Genomic DNA, 22,913 nt, shown 5'->3' on the forward strand with positions numbered 1-22,913 from the left:
AAGTGAAATAATTTCAATATAAAAATACAATTTGAGAGCATTTAAGACAATGCTGTCCATATAAATGAGCAACCAATTAATTTACTCATAATTTAAGAGTAAATTAAACAAGTTAGTGATTTTGGCCAACAAAGCTAAATGAACACAAGATGTACATTTACAGTGATGAGTATATAAAAACTAAGTAAAAGTTTTGACTTATTTAAATTGCCATTTCCTAAACTTTTAAAAAGATTAAAAAGGAAGTGGGTGTGGTAATACATGCCTGTAATCCCAGGCAGAGGGTGGAATATCACAAATTCAAGCCCAGTTTGTGCAATTTAGTGACTTAATGAAATCCTGTTCCAAATAAAAAAATTTTTAAAAACTAGGGATGTACCCCAGTGTGAAAGCCATGGATTCAATCTCTAGTACCAAATAAAAAAAGATGTTAAGTGTTACAGTTTGTCTTGATGTCCCCCCAAAAGCCTCATGTGATCATATGTGGGTCTTTTTCAGAGGTGGCTGGATCTAGAGTGTGTGATTACTAAATCAGTCCACTGATTGGTTTGGCATCACCCTAAGCCCAGTAGCCTACACAGAGTATAAAAGGGGCAGAAAAAAGCTGCTAAGGCCTCTTGCTTGCTTTGCTACCTTCTGTCTGCCATGAATTGTTTCTCCTCTGTGATGCCCCTCTGCCACACCACCTTCCCTTAGAGGCAGTCAATTATGGACGGAAACATCTACAAACTGTGAGCTAAATAAACCTTTCCTCCTTTAACTTGTGGGTGTTGAGTATTTTGTCCCAGAAATGAGAATAGTAACTAAGACATAAGTGTTCTCAAAAATACTCATATATAAGGACAATACAATCTTTACCGGGGATAAAATTTAGAGCCTTGTACATGGTAGGCAAGGGCTCTACCTCTCTGCTACAGCCCCATTCCTCCTTCTCATCTTCATTTTCTTCGTTTTTTAAAAAATTTTGAGATAGGGTCTTCCTAAATTGCCCAGGGTGGCCTCAAACTTGCCATTCCATTGCCTCGGCCTCCCAAGTAGCTGGAATTACAGGAGTGTACCACCACATTGGGCTGTCTTTCCCTCCAACCTTTCTTCAAACCCTCCTTCTCTTCCTCCACTCAAAAAATTTCACCTAATTCTAATAATTTTAATCAAAAGATACAATTAATATTGCCCAATAGGAATTCATAAGTTTACTGGGCCAACCAAGCACTTTTTATACAAACAGTGCTTTCCCTCATATTCAAGCCTTCCTGCCCTAATCCACAAGCTACTGGGATCCTGGTCCTGTAGGTTTCATTCTCCTACAACTTCTAGAATTAGGAAATAGTAGGTGAGAAATTCTTTAAAAGTTTTTAAAAACAGAAGGATGTGATTCTCATAAAACTCAGTAGGGATCCCAAACTCAAAAAATAGTTAAATGAAAATCACTGTTTTATTAATCTAGATAGTTATGGCAGGTTGACTTTATTGATTGATTGATTTTTTTTGAGACAGGGTCTCACTTAAATACTTCAGACTGGCCTTGAGCTCACTATGTAGCCTAGGCTGGCCTCAAACTCATGGCAGTCCTCCTACCTCTGCCTCCCGAGTGCTGGAATTTCGGGCCCACGACTGACTGACTTTACAATAGTACTTACTTACTCTGTTATCTCTATAAACATCCTCACTCTCACCAGTACTTTGTGACTGACAATCCATTACCTTTCATCTGGGCAATTCAACCTTGAGACTCAAATGATTCCTTAAGAGTTACATGTCTAATCGCTCCTTTTGAACTGTAATGCATTGGAAAGCATACACCATGATCTATACTTGTTTGAATACTCTTCTCCTATCTTATTCTAAGTGTTGTGCACTTAGCACCTTAAAATAATTAACTAGGAAAGCACTCATTTTTGATGTCCATTTCTTTATGTTTAGTAACAGAGGACGGGACATAGTTTGCAGAGTTGGAGGACAGAGTTGTCCTCCCAAGAGGAAGCTGATTTGTAATGTTTGGGGGGAGGGGGCCTGTTCCTGTGGCTGTGGCTGTTTTGTTTAGGGGAACCATATGCACTGGCTGGCTAATTCACAGCCACGGCGAGTTGTCAGGGAGAGAAAGCACTGGATCTACTGCACTCCACCTTCCTCTACCCATTTTAGAGAGAGTAAGTTTATCTTTCTGTCTTCCAGTCATTTCAGAGCACAACTGGGAACCTGGTCGATTGGCCAGGAGCACACTTTCTGACAGACTTTCCTCTTTTTATCGAGTTTTCCTTTCCTCTGGCTTTGAACCTTTTCCACTGAGTCTTCACGACATCGCCTGTGATTTTAAGGTTATGTGAAGCTGAGTGCCCTAAAGGGACCCACACCCCAGCGTGGACTTTTGGAGGCAGTAAAAAGGAGGTAAAAATTTACCGAGGCTGGTGGCAGCGTGCAAACAATGCTGGCAACGCGTTAAGGAGAGGAGAGTCTCGCTCCCCGCCCCGGCTACACTCGAAGAAAAGTCGGGGTGGGCAGCCAGGGGCAGGGAAAGGAGAAGACTGATAAGGAAACTCTGGAGACGGCGGCGGAGACGGACAGACGGACAGACAGGAGAAGCTGAAGGGCTGCGAGGACAGACCTGAGGGGCGCCGGCGGTAAGGGGGGAGCCCAGAAGGAGTCGGGAGAAAGGGAGTCGGGAGGGAAAAAGACCGGGCTGGATGGAGACGCCGCAACCACTCACCAGAGCCCCGGGAAGGCAGGGCTGGCGGGCAACAGCCGTAGACGCCCGCCGGGCCAAGGCTCTCGACGTGCTGAGAGGCGCAGCCCTTCGTCAGATGCGCGACGGGCTCTGAAGTAGGCGCCGTGGAGTCTTTGCGGAGAGGACAACAGGAAACGCACCAACTGCCGAAAAAGACGGCAAGGCAGAGGGGCCAAGGTACCCAGTCCCCCGCCGCGCCGAGGGGTTACCGCGGCGGGCCGGGCCTGAACCTGCGCATGCGTTAGTCGCTGCTGGCGCGGCCGGTCGGCTGAACTGCGCTTGCGCGGCCCCGCCCCCTTACCCTCACCCCTCACCCCTCACCCAGTTGCCCTGGCAGGGCAAGGCCCGGGTGAGGCCAGACGAGTGCGGAATGGGGCAGTCTCCGGGCGGACAAGGCTGGGCTGAGGAAGTTCTCTTATTTTGTTTTTTTTTTTACTTTTCATTTTGAAATAATTACAGACTCACAAGAAGTTGCAAAATGAGTACAGAGAAGTTCCGTATACCCATTACCCACCCAGCTTGAGTCAACGGCTCCTTTAAGATACATTATCAAAAGCAGGAAATTAACATTATTAGCACAATACAATGAACTAGAGCAATACAATTACCTGTATGACAGAGCTTGCTCGGATTTAACCAGTTTGGCATGCACTCCTGAGCACGAATGTGTAAGCTGTAGTTCTATGCAATCTAATCACCGTATAGTTTTTTTCACCTTCCTTGATTCCGATCATTGTACGCTTATGTCTACTGGACTCTTCGGCCACAATGACCCTTCCTTAAAATTAGGATTAACTTGTTTCACCTGGAATCAGTTGGGCTCCAAACCTCAGGCAACGGCTGTCAGGAGAGTTTCCCAAGGTACGCAATCTGCTTTGCAATGCTTAGACTGCGCCACTTGGGGAGTAAAGAGGTCCCGAGTTCACCAGCCTTTGGCCAATCACTTGATCCTTGAGCTTTGGGCCCAGTGCTCTCAACTCCAAAGGGCCAGGCTCCTCGAAACAAAGATGAATACCATGGGCCCTACCTGCCTCCATAGGGGCCACCCAGGGACCCAGAAAAGGTTGCTCTGGGCGTTCCTCCCCTGCACTTTGTGATCCGTGTTTTGGTGGCCCACCCTCTAGAGCTGAGGTGAGGCCATCCGACTTGGTTTTCTCCTTCAAGGCTTGGGATCCCAGGCTTTGCTTCCTTTGTGGTCTGAAAAATACAGGCCCCACTTTCCTGTTGTCCAGCCTCACAGACTGCTTTCCCTTTCCTTCTCCCTGCCAGAAGCCTCTCCTCCCAAAGCCTCCTTTCAAAGTCTTGCCCATCCTTAGCCACTTCATCACAGTCCAAGATGTTAACATAGTGCTTTGTAATGCGCAAACAGCTTCCACTCATTGAATCCCAGTTGATAATCACAACTCTTTGGTGCTCACACAGGATGAGGCTGTACCAATAATCTGCCTCTGAGAAGTCAAATGAGCTGCTTGAATTTTTAAAGGTAGTGAGCCCAGTAGCCCAGCAGGGGCCTCTTTCCTGACTGCCAATCTGAAGCTCTTCTCCTTGCCCCTTTGTCTTCCTCCAAAGCCCACTTCCAGTCTTGTCTTCCCCTAGGAACTTCCTCGTTTCAGGGGAGTCACTCTCTGTTCTCAATCCTCCTGTGTCAGTTTATCTGTACTCCAACTCTGCTAAACATTAAAGTTTTACTCAGAATAGCCCAGAAGAATATGTCGCTATCCCTACATAAACTCAAAGGATGACATTTTACCAAGACTCCAGTAAGAGTTGTGGACATTTGTCGTTCATTTTGGCCACCCAAGCCCCAGAAGCCTTTTCATATATTTCCCACTTTCAAAACTGAGAATTCCAAATATTCTCTCTCCTAGGACACTAGGATGATTCCACCTGCATTAAGTCTTATACTCTCAGATCTTGGTTTATTTTAAATTTTGATATTTAAATTTTTTATATTTTGATGTTAAAGTTTTTTGCATTAATTTTTATTTAAAAATACTACATTGAGCCAACCATAGTGGCCCCATTAGCTTCAACATCTGGGCCTCCAGTGAGGCATCATAGCATACACCTGTACTCCCAGCTACTTGGGAGTCTGAGGAAGGAGGATTCCAAGTTTAAGCCCAGCCTTGGGAACTTAGTGACTTAGTGAAACCCTGTCTCTTTAAAAAAAATATTAGGGAAGGGACTATGGATGTAGCTTAGTGTGAAGGACCTGCATTCAATCCCCAGTACCATAAAAAATATATTGCATTGAAATATTATTTATCTTGATTACTGAGTTTGTTTGCCTGACTCTTAAATCTGGTACCCAGGGGAATGTCATGCTTACCTGTTCACCTCACTCTTGAAAAATAAGTGAGTCCATCCTGGTGAGGATGGTAGCTGCTTCATGGGGTTTCTGGAATTTGGTGTGGCCCTAGCTTAGGTCCTAGTATTCAACATCCACAGTCAATGACATCAGCCCCACCAGCTTCAACATCTGGCTCTGCAGCCAGTGTGGTTGTGCACACCTGTAATCTAAGCTGCCAGAGAGTCTGAGGCAGGAGGACCAAAAGTTTGAGCCCAGTCTAGGCAACTTAATGAGAACCTGTCTCACAATAAAAAAAATGGACTGAGGATGTAGCTCAATGTGAAGGCTTAGAGTTCAATCCCCAATACTACTATGTGTTTGTGGGAGGATTCTAGTAGATTTTTAGAATGTCATTGGCCAGAATTGTGTCACATGGCCACGCTTCCTGGGAAAGCAAGTACTCTATTTGTTATGCACTATAATCCAGCCAAGCAGGAAGAAAGGTTTGGGAATAAATACTGGGTTATCCAGCCGATGTTGTCTGCCATGGTAGTACACATGACTTTGTTGTTGTTGTTTCATCCAATCAATCTATTTGAAGAACAGTTAGCAGGACTCTCACTAATTGACTTCCAATAAATGAGAACACTGACCAGAGACAATTCCTATACATTTCTTTTCTCTATTTTCTCTACCCTCTTTAGGGCAGGTACCTTACTCCCTGGCAGTGTGTGCCCTACTCATTACAGGCAATGGGATCAGTTGACTCTGAGTGTTCCATAAGAGGACTGGAACTGGGCTTGGTGTGTGCCAGCCCACTGCCTCCCAAACTTTAACAAGCACACAAATCCCCTGGGATTTTATGAAAATGCAGAGTCTAGGGCTAGGGAAGGCTCAGTGACAGAGTACTTGACAATCATCCACAAGGCCCTGGGTTTGATCTCCATCTTCAGTCCAAACAAGCCCCCGACTGATGCTGACTCTGCTGGAACAAGTACCATACTTGGAGTGGCAAGGAATGCACACATATGTATAAGTGCAAATTAAGAAGGGGAAAAGGCCTGTGATCCAGCAGTCCAAGGTCCAGACCAGAGTGACACCTGTGAGATGTGGAGAGTACAGCATTTAAGGAGACATTCACCCTGCTGAGACCTTACACAACCCTGAGACCGTACATTGCTGGTCCTGGAACCCTCACTAGCCTTACCTTAGTCCCAGCCCTGCTAACACAGTTACCAAGTAACATTTGGTGGGTAACCAAATGGGCATTGGGTATGGGGATTGAACCCAGAGCCTCATGCACTCTAAACTTCTACCACTTAACTACACTCCCAGCATCCTCCAGACTATGTCTTAATACACATTAAACACAGAGAATTATACCATATATGGTATAATATTGTTTGTTCTTTTTCATTTACATCTAAATCACCATGTTGCAAATCCTCAAACTCTGACAATTTAATCTCATGAATTCATCCCTCTCTAATGTGTACAGTGGTTTTCTCTTAGAACAGAAATCACAAGTAGCTATTAGATTAGTTTCTTTTTTACTTTTCTGTACCTCCCCCATTTTCCCATGTTGGGTCCAGAAAATCTTTTTCCTTAGCTTTTATTTTTATCACAGTAAAACATGTACAGACATGGAAAAGATCAAGTGATCTGCAAGACTTACAATGATAAACAGTTCCCTGTCCCACCCATTCCCACCGGATTCACTCAGCAAAAAAGCAGCTGCTTTCCATGATTTTAGATGTTTCTTTTGCTCCTTCCCTCTTTGTTTCCAAAAAATTGCTATTTCTTAAACTTTCATTTTAAGTCTTTTTAAATTTCCTCAATAAAGATGAGACTTTAAATCACACCACAAGTTCCACACAACTTCTTTCACCACTGCCATTCCTCTTAAATTAACATGCCGTATTTACAATTGAGCCAAACTGTCTTCTTGTGTCACTTTATGTTTTCCCTGGAGTTAATAATTGCCTTGGGTTTTTTTCCTTGCATAGTTTTGTTTTTAAATATCTATCATTAGCTTATCTACAATCTCTCTGCCAAAAATGTAAAACATTTTTTAAGTTATAGTCCAACTCATAATTAGTCTATCAACTCCATTTTCTCTCTCTGTCTCTCTGTCTCTCTCTCTCTCTCTCTCTCTCTCTCTCTCTCTCTCTCTCTCTCTCTCTCTCTCTCTCAGGTCACCCTTCCTGGAGCCCTCTGTAATGGGGCTTTCCAGAGAAGCAGGGCAAATAAGCTATTTATAGTAGTCCCCTATCCCCTAGTATCTGCAAGGAATGTGTTCCAAGGTCCCCAGTGGACACCCAAAACCAGTGTACTGAACACTACACATACTGTGTCTTTTCCTACACATACATACCTATGACAGTTTGACTTCTAACTTAGGCACACTAAGAAATTAGCAATAATTTTTTTAAAAGAACAATTAAAACAATATAATAAAAACAATATAACTATAATAAAATTTATACAAATATGGTCTCTCTCCCTCAAAATATGAAATTTTTGATTTAATAGTCTGGGATTGCTGTTGACTACAGATAACTGAAACTGCAGAAAGTAATACCAAGGACTGGGGGGACTATTGTATGGAGATTATATATAGAAAGATTTATTTTCAGGAATTGGCTCATGTGATTTTGGAGAATGGAAAATCTGAAATGTGTAGAGCAGGCTGGAAGAGTTGAAGTTGCAGTCTGAAGTCTGAAATCCACAGGGTAAACCAGCAGCCTGGACACAGGCTCTGCTTTTAAGGTCTGGAACTGATAGGGAGAGGCCCACTCACATCCTGGAGAGTCCTTCACCAGACTGAAAGTCCAGGGACTTTAAATGTCAGTCTCATCTGAGGTCACCTTCACAGCAATGTCTGGACTGGTACTTGACCTAAAACCTGGGCCCCATAGCCTGGCTAAGTTGATACCACGTTAACATCACACCCTCCATCCTCCCAAACCAACCCTCCTCTACCATGTTTGTTTTTTTCTCCTTAGCGCTGCTTAATTTGGTGGTCCTCTTTTAAACATCAACCATAATTTCTAGCAAATATTTTCCCAGTGCATTAAGACAACTAACCAGGGAATTGTGCTAGGATACATAAAATGTGAGAAACAAACAAATTACAGAGTGGATGATTCTTCAGGGACCCGTTTCACCCCCATGCAGCTCCCTCCTCATTTCCATTCCTTTCCAAAAGCTGGCAGCATTTTCTCTGTGGCAGCTCCCCATAACCAAAGCTGGCCAGGAAGGGAACTTGTGTGAAGCACTTATCTTTCAGGGAAGTGTTAGCAGAATTATCAGTGCCCTTAACAGCTGTCTGACTGATCATTTTTATCCTAATATTATAGACAAATAAGTTAGGTAGAAGTATTCTAGGCAGTCAGACAGGGGTAGGCCCTCAAGGGAGTCAGTGCAGAAAATGAGAACACATTACAATGTGGCTGGAGGCAGATCTGTTGAAGGCCAGGCCTCAAGATAAAGAAGGAATGACCCACATGCCTCCTCAAGGGATAAGCAATAAATTGAAGATTATGCTATAATTAGTATCACCTGGTCCAAAAAAAGTCTAGATAGACAACAGTCCCCAGGTGGCTGACCAGGGCCTCCTGATCCATCCTTTCATAAAAACATCCTTCTTTCCATGTACACTTGCTATGTGACCTGCTTCCCCCTTGGATCAATATTACCTAAGCGAGGGCCGGGGACTTAGCTCAGTGGTGCCACCACCTGTGTCCCAAGTGCAAGGTCCCAAGTTCAATCCCTGGTACCAATAAATAAATAAATAAATAATAAATATTACCTAAGCAGCTATACCTGTAATCTTATTGATTGATCATAGTTTTGTCCCATGTTGTACCCACCTTGTGATTTTGCTCTATAAAACTTCCTTTGAGAAGTGGGGTCATTGGCAACCCATTTTGGAGCCCCCTCCTGTCTCTCAGGAGCTTTCTCTCTCTCTCAAATATTTCCAGGGCCGGGGATTTAGCTTAGTGGTTCCATTGCCTGCCTCGCAAGTGCAAGGTCCCAAGTTCGATCCCTGGCACCAAAAAAAAAGTAAATATTTCCTACTGTTAACCTCCATTGTTCCTTAGAATTCAATCTTTGATTTTGGAGACCACGAACTTGGCGTATCTGACATCTAGCAGGTTGCAAGTTGCATATTATTTTTCCTGTATCATTAACGCTTAGACCACAAACATGAAAACTTCAAAATTGAGAAAGGACTAAATGCAAAAATAGCTCTCACGTGGCTTCTTGGTTTCAGACTTGTAGACAGGCCAACACAGAGAGAAGAAAGATAGTTTTGAGCATATGTTTTGGTTTTTCCCTGGTACTGGAGACGTAACCTAGGGCCTTCACATGGAGCTACATCCCCAGCCCTTTTTTAAAAAATTTATTTTGAGACAAGGTCTTGTTAAATCACTAAGTTGCCCAGTCTGAGCTTGAATTTGCAATCCTCCTGCCTCAGCCTCTGGAGTTTGAGGCCTGAGGCACCACACCCAGCTAGAAATATTTGTTATATGAGATTTTCCAGATTCGTTTGGGAGGTTTTTCAGGAGCACTGATTGACAGGTCCCTGAACACATGCCCTGAGGAGTGTAGACCTAAATACTGTAGTTACCACCTGAGTGTGGGGTTAGGGGAGCCAAACTTTCGATCACCTGCTAGTTCTTAGTGGCTTCAGGTCTGAGCACCAAAGGCAGCCCAACAGCCCATCACCATTTCCTCGATTTGAAAAATGATCTCATAAATCCCCTTCTTTCTACATTGCTAATGACACTGAGTATTCAACAGCATCAGACCTGAGGGATACTAGAGACCAGGTCACGGAATCCTTTCACTTACAGATGGGAGACCAGCCCAAGAAGAGGAATTGTGTGGCCCAAAGTCACCAACTTAATTACATTGCAGAACTCAGTTGGAACTAGGTTTCCTGACACCATTGTCACCCCTGTGGTTCCTCCCCAGTGACCAAATCGCAGCCCACCAAAGGGTCTGGTATGGACGCATCTGCCCATAATAAAAAATGGGATGTCAGAGGGCTGGGGATTTAGTTCAGTGGCTCCGCAGCCTGCCTCGAAGGCGCAAAGATCCAAGTTCGATCTCCAGTACAACAAAAAAGGGATGCCAGGGATTTAGCTCAGTGGCACCGCGCCTGCCTTGCAAGCACAAGGTCCTGAGTTTGGTCCCTGGTACCAAAGGAAAAAAAAACGGATGAGTGCTCCCTTCGGCAGCACATATACTAAAAATGGGATCGAAGCTCAAGCTCAGCTGACGGCCCACGTAGTTCTAAACCAACCCGAACAGGAGGAAGGTTCAGTGTGAGAAACTAACCTGGATCCAAAGCAGCAGGATTGGTTTGTGATGTCAGCCCTGGGTTTTATCTCTGAACCCCAACCCCCACGATGTCTTCCTTGAAACTGAGTTGCAGGCCCCGTAAACAGCGTGGTCCATCTCTAAAAAGAAAAGAAAACTTTTTAAAGTTTTTGCACTGTTTAAAGAATGGATCAAGGGTTATAAAAGATTCAAAGTGCAATCTTATTTGCACCTCTGTTGCCCATCCTTTCTTGTCTTACCTTTCCTCTCCATTTGGTTCCCTAACATAATAGTTCCGGAGCTCCTTATGCAAATGAGAACAAATATGGACATGGAGACTTATTTTTCTCCCCTCTTTACACAAAATGGTGTGATCTCTCTATCTGGCGGTGATCTTCCTTGGGTACTAGTTTCCTGGTTTATGAAGAGGATTGTTGCTGGGGGTGGGGGTGGTGCACGCCTGTCATTCTAGCACTGAGGAGGCTGAGGCAGGTCCTGAGTTTGAGGCGAGCATGGGCTACATGGCAAGACCCAGCACCCCACCCCACTCCCACCAAAACAAAAAAGAGAGAAAGAGAAAAGAAAGGAGATTGTATCAACTCTCCACAGTCCCTTCTCTCTGACCTTCTCAGAGGGGGGCTTGCTCTGGCTCTCCGGAGAGCCTTTGTTTTTTTTTTTTTTTTTTTCTTTAAAGCCACACTTGCTTGGCTGGTTTGGTCAGTGACCTCAAATTTAAGCACTCAGGGTGTGGTTTGCAGATGCGGGTATTTCGTGCTTTAAGAAAATCCAGTACACAAATGTCAACCATTACCAAAGCAAATTAGGGAGTGGCTGTTTGCATTACAAATGAACCTTGCAAAATGATTCACCTAAGGCTTTTTAAGTGCATTTTCTACTCTCTTATTAAATAAATAGTACTTATGCATGGTAGAAAATTTAAAAGAATAGACAGTGGGCCAGGGATTTAGCTCAGTGGTTTCGCCTCCTGCTGCGCAATCGCAAGGACCCGAGTTCCATCCCTGGTACCAAAAACGAAAAAAAAGAATAGACCGTGAAAACCCTCAGGCCTGTTTCCCAGCCTTGGCACACCCTCCTTACCTCTGAGCCTCTTCTCTCACTGGAGTGCTGGGTACCTGCCGTATTTTCCACAAGCAAACATACCTCTCTGTAATCTTTTTCAAAAACAGCACCCTAAACATACTGTAATGGACCTTGTTATTTTTGTTAAAATATGTATTGGGAACCTTCCATACTGGAACAAATAGAACCACCTCTTTTTTTATTTTTATTTTTTACTTTTTTTTTTGGTACCGCGATCGAACTCAGGACCTTGCACTTTCAAGACAGGCGGTGGAACCACTGAGCTAAATGTCCAGCATTTTTTTACTTTTTAAAACTTTAATTCACAGTCACACAGTCTAAATATCAAAAATATTCAGAATTTTATCAAGCAAGCAAGGATTTTGTGAAAAAATCAGTATAAAATATATCGCTCAGATGGTCTTTATTTTGTAGACATTTAAAAGCTCCTAGAAATACTTTGTTTGAACATGGCTGTGATACAGAATCATCTTAACCTTTTTTTTTGTACTGGGGACTGAACTCAGGACCTTGCATTTGCCAGGCAGGCACAGTGCCCCTGAGCTACATCCCCGGCCCCTCAGCCTAATTTTTAAAATACAGAGCATATCAATTTTAGGGTCAAAATAACCTAAATTACAATTTAGTATCCAGGTTAAAGGGTAGAACCAGTGGTAGAGTGCTTGTTTAGCATTTGCATTGGTTTCCTTCCTTCCTTCCTTCTTTCTTTCGCTTTTTCTTCTCTTTTTTCTTGAGATATAACCCAGGGCCTTTGCACTGACCTACACTCCAGTCCTTTTTATTTTTTATTTTATACAGAGTCTCGTTAAGTCACTAAGTTGTACAGGCTGGGCTCTGAATTGCAGTCCTCCTGCCTTAGCTTCTCAGAGTGCTGGGATTACAGGTGTGCACCACCAGGCCCCACACTGTCAAGTAAGAACCTGCTTTTTGATGCTTAGACTGTGCCACTTGGGGAGTAAAGAGGTCCCGAGTTCACCAGCCTTTGGCCAATCACTTGATCCTTGAGCTTTGGGCCCAGTGCTCTCAACTCCAAAGGGCCAGGCTCCTCGAAACAAAGATGAATACCATGGGCCCTACCTGCCTCCATAGGGGCCACCCAGGGACCCAGAGAAGGTTGCTCTGGGCGTTCCTCCCCTGCACTTTGTGATCCGTGTTTTGGTGGCCCACCCTCTAGAGCTGAGGTGAGGCCATCCGACTTGGTTTTCTCCTTCAAGGCTTGGGATCCCAGGCTTTGCGTCCTTCGTGGTCTGAAAAATACAGGCCCCACTTTCCTGTTGTCCAGCCTCACAGACTGCTTTCCCTTTCCTTCTCCCTGCCAGAGGCCTCTCCTCCCAAAGCCTCCTTTCAAAGTCTTGCCCATCCTTAGCCACTTCATCACAGTCCAAGATGTTAACATAGTGCTTTGTAATGTGCAAACAGCTTCCACTCATTGAATCCCAGTTGATAATCACAACTCTTTGGTGCTCACACAGGATGAGGCTGTACCAATAATCTGCCTCTGAGAAGTCAAATGAGCTGCTTGAATTTTTAAAGGTAGTGAGCCCAGTAGCCCAGCAGGGGCCTCTTTCCTGACTGCCAATCTGAAGCTCTTCTCCTTGCCCCTTTGTCTTCCTCCAAAGCCCACTTCCAGTCTTGTCTTCCCCTAGGAACTTCCTCGTTTCAGGGGAGTCACTCTCTGTTCTCAATCCTCCTGTGTCAGTTTATCTGTACTCCAACTCTGCTAAACATTTTTTTTAAAAAAATGATAGATTAGAGGCCAGCCGCAAAGTACAGCCTCCCTGGGACCTGGAGTTGAAACATACAGAAGATAACAACTTAGGGACGAGAAGGAAAGCATGGATCTCTGGGAGTTGAGAGGGAGCTGACAGGAAGACTGGAAGCTGGAGAAGCTGGAGAGATGCAGCAGAGCCCAGAGAAAGGAAAGAGGCAATCTGGGAGGCTCACCCCAGCTCCTGGAGAGGGGCATCTGCCTCTGCTGATGCAAGTAGGCCCAAGAGGAGTGGAAGCCCCAGTGAGAGACAGTGGACAGGGCCAGCAGAGAAGCCCGGAACTATTATAAACTGCAAAAACAGCATGGTGTTTTTCTCTGAAAGTGACTCCACGAAGCCAACTGGAGTTGGGATGGAAGTCCAGGGAAGTGCTGCCATATTTCAGAAGGCTTAATCAGAAGCCTTTTGGGGATGGGGTTACTTGTTTGAGACTGAACCACAGAGCAACTGCAGAGCAGCTGTTCTCCAGGGTTTCTGGTGTTGCCCTGTCACAGTGACTGGGTGGGAGATGACTATGGGAGACAGTCACAGAGAGAGCAGCGGCTGGACATAAGCCCCCTGAGAAGTTTAAGCTCAGGATGCCAAGGGCACAGGGACCTTGTCCTTTGTGGTGAAAAGCTAGGCCAGGCATGTGTGCCTTCCAGAGGGGCTGGGTCTGAAAGTGCTGGCATTAAATCCAGGAGATTGCTTGACATACCCCCCTCAAACACACACATCCCTACCCTGCTGCCTACATCAGCACAGAGCTCAGTGGTCTGTTTGTTTTCCCCATCTAGCAATGTGAGCAAGAATACAGCTTGGCTAGGATGGTTGCCACAGCCTGGGGAGTATGGACGTAGAGGCATCAGCAATGTCCAGACCATAAAACTAAGCAGAGAAAACCATGATTTGGGGTGCACAGAGGGATATGAAAAGTGAGGGTTGCCAGAGTGTCTATAGCAGTAGAATGGCTACAGCATTTACTGACTGTGCCCAGCAGGAAAAGTGGGGCAGGATCCAGCACTTATACACAAAAATATGAATGTAGAAGCAAAATAGTTCTAGTAGTGACTCACTGTACCTCCTTTATATCTACTGGATTCCAAGCCTTCAGACCCTGGAAAGAAACTATTCATTCAAAACCACGGAGAAATTTCTTTCCTATTGTCCATCTTTTATTTTGCCCCTTATTTATATATTGAGTTTCTCATATAAGAGAAACCATGTGATATTTAAGCTTGTGTTTCTCATTTACTTCCATTTTCCTATAAATGACTCAAGTTTATCTTTCTTTATGGCCAAATAGTACTCAATTGTGTATAAATACCACATTTTCTTTATCCATTCATCTGTTGATGAACATATAGGCTGCTTCTAATATTTAGCTATTATGGATTGAATTGTGCTGCTATAAATGGAGGTATGCATGTATCACTATAATGTGTCTTGTTTTTTTTTTTTTGGTACCGGGGATCGAACTCGGGTCCTTGCACTTGCACAGCAGGCGGCGAAACCACTGAGCTAAATCTCTGGCCCTGTTTTGTTTTTGTGAGACAAGGTCTCACTATGTAGTTCAGGCTGGCCTTGAACTCACTATGTAGCCCAGGGTGGCCTCAAACTCAGGGCAATCCTCCTGCCTCAGCCTCCTAAGTGCTGGGATTACAGGCATGTGCCACCATACCTGGCTGTAATATGTCTTTTAACTCTTTAGGGAAGATATCTAGAAGGGAAATAGCTAGGTAAAATGGAATTTCTATTTTTAGTCTTTTGAGGAATCTCCATACTGATTTCCATAGTGGTTGTATCAGTTTACACTCCCACCAGCAATGAAGAAATGGCCCCCCATCCCATAGCCTTTCCAGCATTTGTTATTGTTTGATTTCTTGAAGATAGCCATTCTTTCTGGAATAAGATAGAATCTCAATGTTGTTTTTGCATTCTTTGAATTAATACATTTTTCATGTATTTATCAGCTATTTGTATTTCTTCATCTGAGAAGTGGTAATTCATTTCAGATGTCCACTTTTTTTTTCCCAGTATCGGAGATCAAACTCAGGACCTTGTCCATGCAAGGCATGTCCACCTTTGATTGGAGCTTTTATTTTGAGGGCGGGGTCTAATTTTTTTTAGTTCTTTATATATTCTAGATATTAGTCCTTTAAGGAATAGGTGGCAAAAAAAATTTTCACATTCAGTAAGTTGTCTCTTCACCATGTTGGTGATTTCTTTTGCTGTGTAGAAGCTTTTAAATTTGATATTGTGTCATCAAATTGTTGATGCCTGGCATTATTTCCTGTTCAATTAAGGTTCTGTTCAGAAAGTCTTTGCCTATGCCAACATCTTCAATAGTTTTACCTCTTTTATATTCCAGCAGATTGTTTGTTTTAGTATTTAAATCTTTGATCCATTTTGATTTTAGTTTAGTGTGTGGTGAGAGGGTTGGGTGTAAGTCCAACCTTCGGTGTATGGAGAGCCAGTTTTCCCAGCACCATTTGCTAAGGAGGCTATCTTTCCATCAGCAAAAGCATTTGGCCCTTTGTCAAAGGTAAGGAGCTGCGTGTTCCTGGAGTTGTTTCTGGATCTTATTCTGTTCCATTGATCCACAAGACTAGTATTTTTGTTTCTTGCCAATACCCTGCTGTTTTTATCACTGTAGCTTTGTAGTACAACTTAGTGTCAGGGATTGTGAAGCCCCCTGTCTTGTCCTCATTGCCCAGAATTGCTTTTGATATTATATGTTTCTTCAGTTTCTATAGGCATTTTAGGATTGCTAGTTCTGCGAGGAATGCTATTGATATTTTCATTGGAATTGCATTAAATCTGTATAACTGTTTTGAAAGAAAAGCCATTTTGACTACAGTGGTTCTGCCTACTCAGGAACAGGGGATATCTTTCCATTTTCTGATGTCCTCTTTGATCTCCTTTTTCAGAGTACTGTAGTTTTCGTTGTAGAGGTCTTTCATTTCCTTGGTTAGGTTAATTGCTAAGCATTTAATTTTTCCTGATGCTATTGTGGAAAGTATTATTTCCCTAATTTCACTCTCAGTGAGTTTAATATTGGTGGACAGGAACAGTATTTTTTTTGTTTTTAGGAACACTATTGATTATGAGTATAGACTTTAATTTGAGGAGTCTTTTGTTGGAGCTTTTGGTGTCTTCTTTGCAGAGGATCATGTCATCTTCAAATAATGATAATTTAACTTCTCCCTTCCCTCTCAATATCCCTTTTATTTCTTTCTTTTGCCTGATTGCTCTGGCTAATGTTTTGAGAACTATACTGAACAGCAGTGGTGATAGCAAACACCCTGTCTTGTTCCTGATTTTAGAGGGAGAGACTTCTGCTTCTCTCCATTTAATATGATGTTGCCCATTGCTTCATCACAGGTGGCTTTTATCAGTTGAGAAAAAGACCTTCTTTTTTGTTTGTTTGTTTGTTTGGTACGGGGGATCAAACTCATGACCTTGCACTTGTGAGGCAGGCAAGGGTGAGATAAAGACCTTCTATACCTGTTTTCTTCAGGGTTCTTATCATGAATGGATGTTGGATTTTGTCAAATGTTTGTGTGTGTGTGTGTGTGTGTGTGTGTGTCTATTGAAATAATCATGTGATTTTTGTCCTTGTTTTAGTTTATGTGATGTATTACATTTATTGATTTATGTATGTTGAACCATCCCCACATTCCTGGTATAAATTCTACTTGGTCATGATGTATGATCTTTTTAATGATTTATTACATTTTTTTGCCAGAATCTTATTGAGAAATTTTGTATCTATGATCATTAAAGAGATTGGCCTGTAGTTCTCTTTTTTGGTAGAGTCCTTGTGTGGTGTTCGAATCAGGACAATGCTTGTTCCAGGAATGACTTGGGGAGTACTGCTTACCTTTTAACTTCATTAAAGAGTTTGAGGAGTAGTGGTATTCAATCACCTCTAAAGCCTTACAGAATTTGGCAATGAATCTACCAGGACCTGGGCATTTCTTAGCTGGTAGTTTTTTGTAATTACTTCTTCAATGTTGTTGACTTATACTGGATTATTCTGGGTTTTAAAAAAAAATATTTTTGGTTCAATTTGGTAGTTCATATGTATCTAAGAATCTATCCATTTCTTTCGAATTTTCTATTTTCTCAGAGTACAGTTTCTTAAAGTTGTTACCAATTAGCTTCTAGATTTTGGCGGAATCTATTGTGATTTCATTTTACATTTCCAATTGCATGATTTTGGGTCTTTTCTTTCCTGGCTTTGGCAAGATTCATTAAGGGGTTATCTATTTTGTTTATTCTTTCAAAGAACCAAGTCTTTGATTTGTTGATTCTTTGTAATTTTTAGCCTCAGTGTCACTAATTCCTGCTCTGGTCTTTATTATTTTATTCCTTGTACTGGCTTTGGATTTGCATTGTTCTCATTTTTCTAGGGCCTTGAGTGCATCATTAGGTTAATTATCTGAATATGCTCTGTTTTTCTGCTGTTGGCTTTCACAGCTATAAACTTCCCTCTTAGGACTGCTTTCATTGTGTCACATAAGGTCCATTATGTCATACTGGCATTATTGTTTGGTTACAGGAACTAATTTCTTCCTTAATTTCACTTGTCACCCATTGATTATTCAGGAGGGTATTATTGAATTTCCCTCTGTTTGCATAGTTTCTGTGGTTTCTTTTGCCATTGATGCCTAGTTTCATTGCACTAGGATCTGATAATATGCATGGGATATTTTTTGCATTTATTTAAGCATGCTTTATAGGCTAGTTTGTGGCCTATTTTGGAGAAAGTCCTACATCCTGCTGAGATGAATGTTTTTTCTGTTGTTGGGTGGTTGGAACACTCTATAGATAACCACTAGGTCCATTTGTTTGATGGTTTGGTTCAATGCTGATATTTCTCTGTTGGTTTCTTTGTCTAGTTGATCTGTCCTTTTTTTTTTTTTGGTACCGGGGATCGAACTTGGGACCTTGCGCTTGTGAGGCAGGCGTCGGAACCACTGAGCTAAATTCCCGGCCCTAATCTGTCCGTTTTTGACAGTAGGGTGTTGAGGTTCCCCCCTTATAATTGTACTGGTGTTTATCTGATTTTTTCATGTCCATGAGTGCTTGTTTTATGAAGTTGAGTGTGCCAATATTTGTGTATATGTTTATAATTGTTGTCTTGTTCTTTTGAATTGTTCTTTTAACCAGTACGTAGTGACCTTCTTTGCCTCTTCTGATCAGTTTTGGCTTGAAATCCACTTTGTCTGAAATTAGGACAATAACTCCTGCTTTTTCCTGGGTTCCCATTGTATGAATATTGTTTTCCATCCTTCAATTTTTAATCTGTGAATTTCCTTTTAATTAGATGTTTTTGTTGGATTTATTTGATTGTTTGTTTGAGATAGGATCTTGCTATGTAGTTCATGCTGGCCATGAACTCATTATGTAGCCCAGGTTGGCCTAGAACTCATGGCAATCCTCCTGCCTCAACCTCCTGAATATAAATGTGTTTCTTGTATACAGCATACCATTGTTTGTTTGTTTTTTTCTTGATCCATTCTATCAATCTGTATCTTTTTTTTTTTTTTTTTTGGTACCAGGGATCAAACTTGGGTCCTTGTGCTTGCGCAGCAGGCGGCGAAACCACTGAGCTAAATCCCTGCCTCAATCTGTATCTTTTGACTGGGGAATTGAGACCATTCACATTGAGAGTTATTACTGAAAGCTATTGACATATTCCTGTCATTGCATTCTTTTCCTGTTGCCGATTTCCTTATTTTTTCCCTTTTGCTTAGCTGCTCATTCCTGCAGATGTAGTCTTTTGTTTTTTTGGTACGGGGGATTGAACTCAGGACCTTGTGCTTCCAAAGCAGGTGAGGTGCCATTGAGCTAAATTCCCGGCCCTCTTCATTCTTTTGACTTATTGGCATTGCTGTCTTCACTGTCTCTTTCTAGGATATCCTTGAGAATTTTTTGTAATATTGGTTTGGTAGTCATGAATTTCTTGAAATGCTCCTTGTCGTGGAAATACCTTATTTCTCCATCAATTGTGAAGGAAAGTTTTACAGGATACATAAGTCAGGGTTGGAAATTGTTACCTTTTATATCTTGAAACACTTCACTCCAAGCCCTCTTGGCCTTTAAAGTTTGTGTTGAGAAGTCTGCTATAATTGTAATAGGGTTACCTTCATATGTGATTCATTACTTTTCTCTAACAGCCTTTAAGGTTTTGTCCCTGTGCTGGCCTTCTGGTACTTTAAGTATAATTTGGCAAGCAGAGATTCTCTTGCTATTTGGGGTTCTATATGCCACACTCATCTGTATGTTTATTTGACTATGGAGAAATTTAAAAAATTTGTTTAGGGTTGAATTTATCAAGCTTGTATTCTATGGCTTCTAGGTTTTGTGTCCTAGATAGAAAGGCATTCATGGTGAGAAAACTAATTGATGTATTAAAATTTTAAGAAAAAGGGATGGAACTAGACCCTGTCACTTCCTTTAACTGAAGCCCCCTGGCTCAGAAGGCCTTCAGAGCCTCTGGGTTTCAAAAAACTTTGGCTACAGGAGCTGAACCATCACTGCACTGAACCAGAGCGAGGACTGAGAGCCAAAGAGAGAAAGTCCACGCAGGGTTGGAGTAGAACCAGCCCACCCACCTTCCCGTGGTGGGCACTGTGCTTTCTTCTCAAAGCAGGCCCAGGTGGAGGGGAAGCTCAGACCCAGCCATATTTCTTTCGTTTTGGTTAATCTGTCTGTCTTTAACCCAAGTCTTACTATGTTGCCTAGGTTGATTTCAAACTCATGACTTCAAGTGATCTTCCTGCCTCAGCTTCCCAAGCTGCTGGGAGTGAGGCATACATGCCCTTGCACTGCTGCTGGCCATGGTTTTGCATGCCGCTCTCCTCCCGAGTCTGCTGGAAGGGAGGAGAGGCTCCTGTGAGTTACAAGTGGGAAACCAGCTCCTGCTTGGAGAGGGGAGGGTGCTTTGCGCCTATGGGGAAGGAGGTCAGCCAGGCGATGGGGGAGACTTAGTTCATCCCCTCCTGGGGCCCTCTGCCCCATCAGAATGCTGCCCTGGGTCCCCAGTGACCCCCCCCCCATGAGGCATCTCCTGAGGACTGCTTCCTTCTATTGACAGTGCTTTTTTTAAAATTTCCTTTGTGGTACTGGGGACTGAATCCAGGGATGCTCTACCTTTGAGCTGCAACATCAACTCTTCTTATTTTTTATTTTGAGACAGGGTCTCACTAAGTTTCCCAGGCTGGCCTCTCTCATGCCCGTCCTAGCCTCCAGCCTTACATATTTCCAAATCGTCGCATCTCATCCTGGCCTCTCCCCTCTTACATTCCCCTCAAGTCCTTTTTGTTGCTGTGTCTTTGCCAAGCATGTAGATCACTACTTTATACTACAGTGTAAAGGACCCCCAACCTGTATTGAGATCATAAACAAGACCCAAGAAAAGGAATCTTAGCTATGGAATACACTCTCTGGTGCTATGCTTTGGGTCTTAAATGTACCTCCAAGGCCCATGTGTTACACACTTGGTCCCCAGCCCAGAGGAAGGTGGGAATCTTACTTTTTACAGTAGACTTATACGTACCTCTGGATTTTGAATCATGTGATTGTATACTCTTCAAAAATAATAAAAACAGCCTTGGGGATTCGTTATTGCTTTCCCTGAGGTCCAGGGTGAGACAAGGTGAGTATAGAATGGAAATTTAAAACTGACGCAGACCGGCAAACCGTTCTCCCACAAAGTAATTCTACCCTTTGCCAGAAGAGGGCAGTGTATGCCCTAGAGCCTCAAGGACCAGCAGCTTACCCCAGCCAATCAGCAGCCAGGATGTGGGGTAATGTGGCAGGTTGAGACTTGTAACTGCTACCGAGCTGTAGTTAACAGTGCACAGAGGGCGTAGAAAGACACGATGAGCAAGCCTCCTCGCTTTCCTCATTCCTTCCAAACAAATGTTTGACCCTTGCTTAGATATCTTGCTTTCAAAAGGTTTTCCAAACGATATTCACAAGGTCATCAGGTAGACAAACATATTTTAAAATACCTAATGGTGGTACATATATTTAAATTGAATTAGCATAATTTGGAAATGTATGGTATACACATCCAAAATTATAATCTCATGGACGTTATTTTGCTTGGAAGCCGAGTGAAAAATGGCAAGCCAACTTACATGCCATTATTTGGGGAGAGGGAGTAGCTGGTAATAGAATTGGACTGTGAAAATAGCAAAAATTTGCCCACAAATGAAGTGCGGTTTCTCGGCCTGCTCTCCCATAAGGTCCATAGTTGGGCCTCCACCTGCTTCTTGTCTCAAACTTTCAGAGAAATGGGCCCTTTGTGGCCCTGGGACCTGCCTTCAGGGTTCCGTGCCTTTGCCTAGTTTAAGCACTGACATGATGCCACAAGCGGGAAATTCCACACCTGACCGCCTGTGTGGCTCTCTGTCAAAATGCATGTGAGCTACAAATATTGTGTAAAATCACTTTCTGGCTCTGTCCCCAAGATGTGTATGAAATGTAAATGAATGTCATGTCTAGGCTGGGTCCCACCCCCAAGATATTGCCTTATAGGATTAATAATGAATAATTGATACTTCCACATAGGAAAAGGTACAAAGGGGTAGCGATGGTGGGAGGAGATGGGGAAAGGAAAGAAGGGAAAGGAAAAATTATGAGAAAAGAAAAAAAATGGAAGCGAAGTCTATGTAAATAGGGAAGGGTGGAGGGGTGAAGGGTGCACAGGGAATGGGGAAAAAAATAAGAACCAAGATCCATCATGTGCAGGTACAAGCACCCAATGATAAATGTAAACATATTGTATCCCTAAAATGTAGCAATAAAAGAATTTAAGGAAAAAAAAATTATCTCCTTATAAACTTACAAATATCCCAAATCCAAAACGCTTTCGCTGCCAAGCATTTCAGATAAGGCATCCTCAACCTATTCCATTCTCACTCACTTCCCAGATATGCAGCCTGAGGCGCTATGAGTTAGACGGAACAGCTTGAGTCCAGACACCTGCTGTTGGAGAAACAACAGATCAACCGGTCACCAGACTCCAACAGAGCATTTGGCACAAGTGAAATCAAAGTCATTGAAGTGAATGAATGAATGATGGTAAATTTATCTCCATTACCCGGATGAGGAAACAGGCTTAGAGGTCTTAACTGACTGTCCCAAGAACCTCTTGCACTGAAGGCGGGATCTCCATGGGGCATAGACATGGAGACTAAATGGCTGCAGGATTTAAACTGGAGAAAAGGGAATCAAAACTTATGAATATAGTTGTATGTGGAATAAAACTTTCATGAAACATTTTTCTTGAAAGTCTTGAGAAATCCATTTAGAGTTCCTTCGTTTCTATTTTCTCTTCCAATCCCCTCAACCACATGACAAAGTGGCCAGGACAATGTTATTAATCCCATTATGAGTAGGAGTAAACTGAGCTCCGAAGGGCCAAGGCCCACAGTCCCTGGGCTCCTGCAACATGCCACGCTCTGGGCCAGGTGCTTCTTGGCACCGTGGAGTTCCCAAGAGACCTTGGCCCAGAGCTAATTTGGTTTCAGTTGAATCTGATAAAATGGTAGCCAGAATGAGAAAGCCAGCTCCAGGGGACATAGAAAACCAATTCCTTTGGCTCCCTAGAAGGATGTAAAGCATAAAAAGTGAAGAGTTTTATTTTCTTCTTTGCATGTTCTCTTCTTCCTTTTCTTTCCTTTCCCTTCTCCATCTCCCCACC

At 42.9% G+C, this 22,913-nt stretch overlaps 1 protein-coding gene and 1 long non-coding RNA gene across 3 annotated transcripts in view; one reads left to right on the forward strand and one right to left on the reverse strand.

Moving 5' to 3' along the window:
- Stk38 (serine/threonine kinase 38) overlaps positions 1 to 2,992 on the reverse strand; it is a 43,175-nt gene extending 40,183 nt beyond the window's left edge. The window contains exon 1 of one of the 2 annotated variants that reach the window (XM_021259915.2): positions 2,708 to 2,992. The gene's annotated coding sequence lies outside the window, so the exon portion shown is untranslated. The remainder of the gene's footprint in view (positions 1 to 2,707) is intronic. The other variant, XM_021259918.2, reaches the window with a different exon arrangement.
- Positions 1,996 to 22,491, forward strand: LOC110349616 (uncharacterized). The gene is made up of 2 exons (XR_002395700.2): positions 1,996 to 2,621; positions 22,141 to 22,491. It is a non-coding gene; the product is annotated as an uncharacterized LOC110349616 (long non-coding RNA).
- Positions 22,492 to 22,913: the final 422 nt, after the last annotated feature.

This window comes from Heterocephalus glaber, unplaced genomic scaffold, assembly GCF_053883595.1.
Source record: "Heterocephalus glaber isolate CG9 unplaced genomic scaffold, H.glaber_assembly_v1.0 deba00001497, whole genome shotgun sequence".
Lineage (NCBI taxonomy): Eukaryota > Metazoa > Chordata > Mammalia > Rodentia > Bathyergidae > Heterocephalus > Heterocephalus glaber.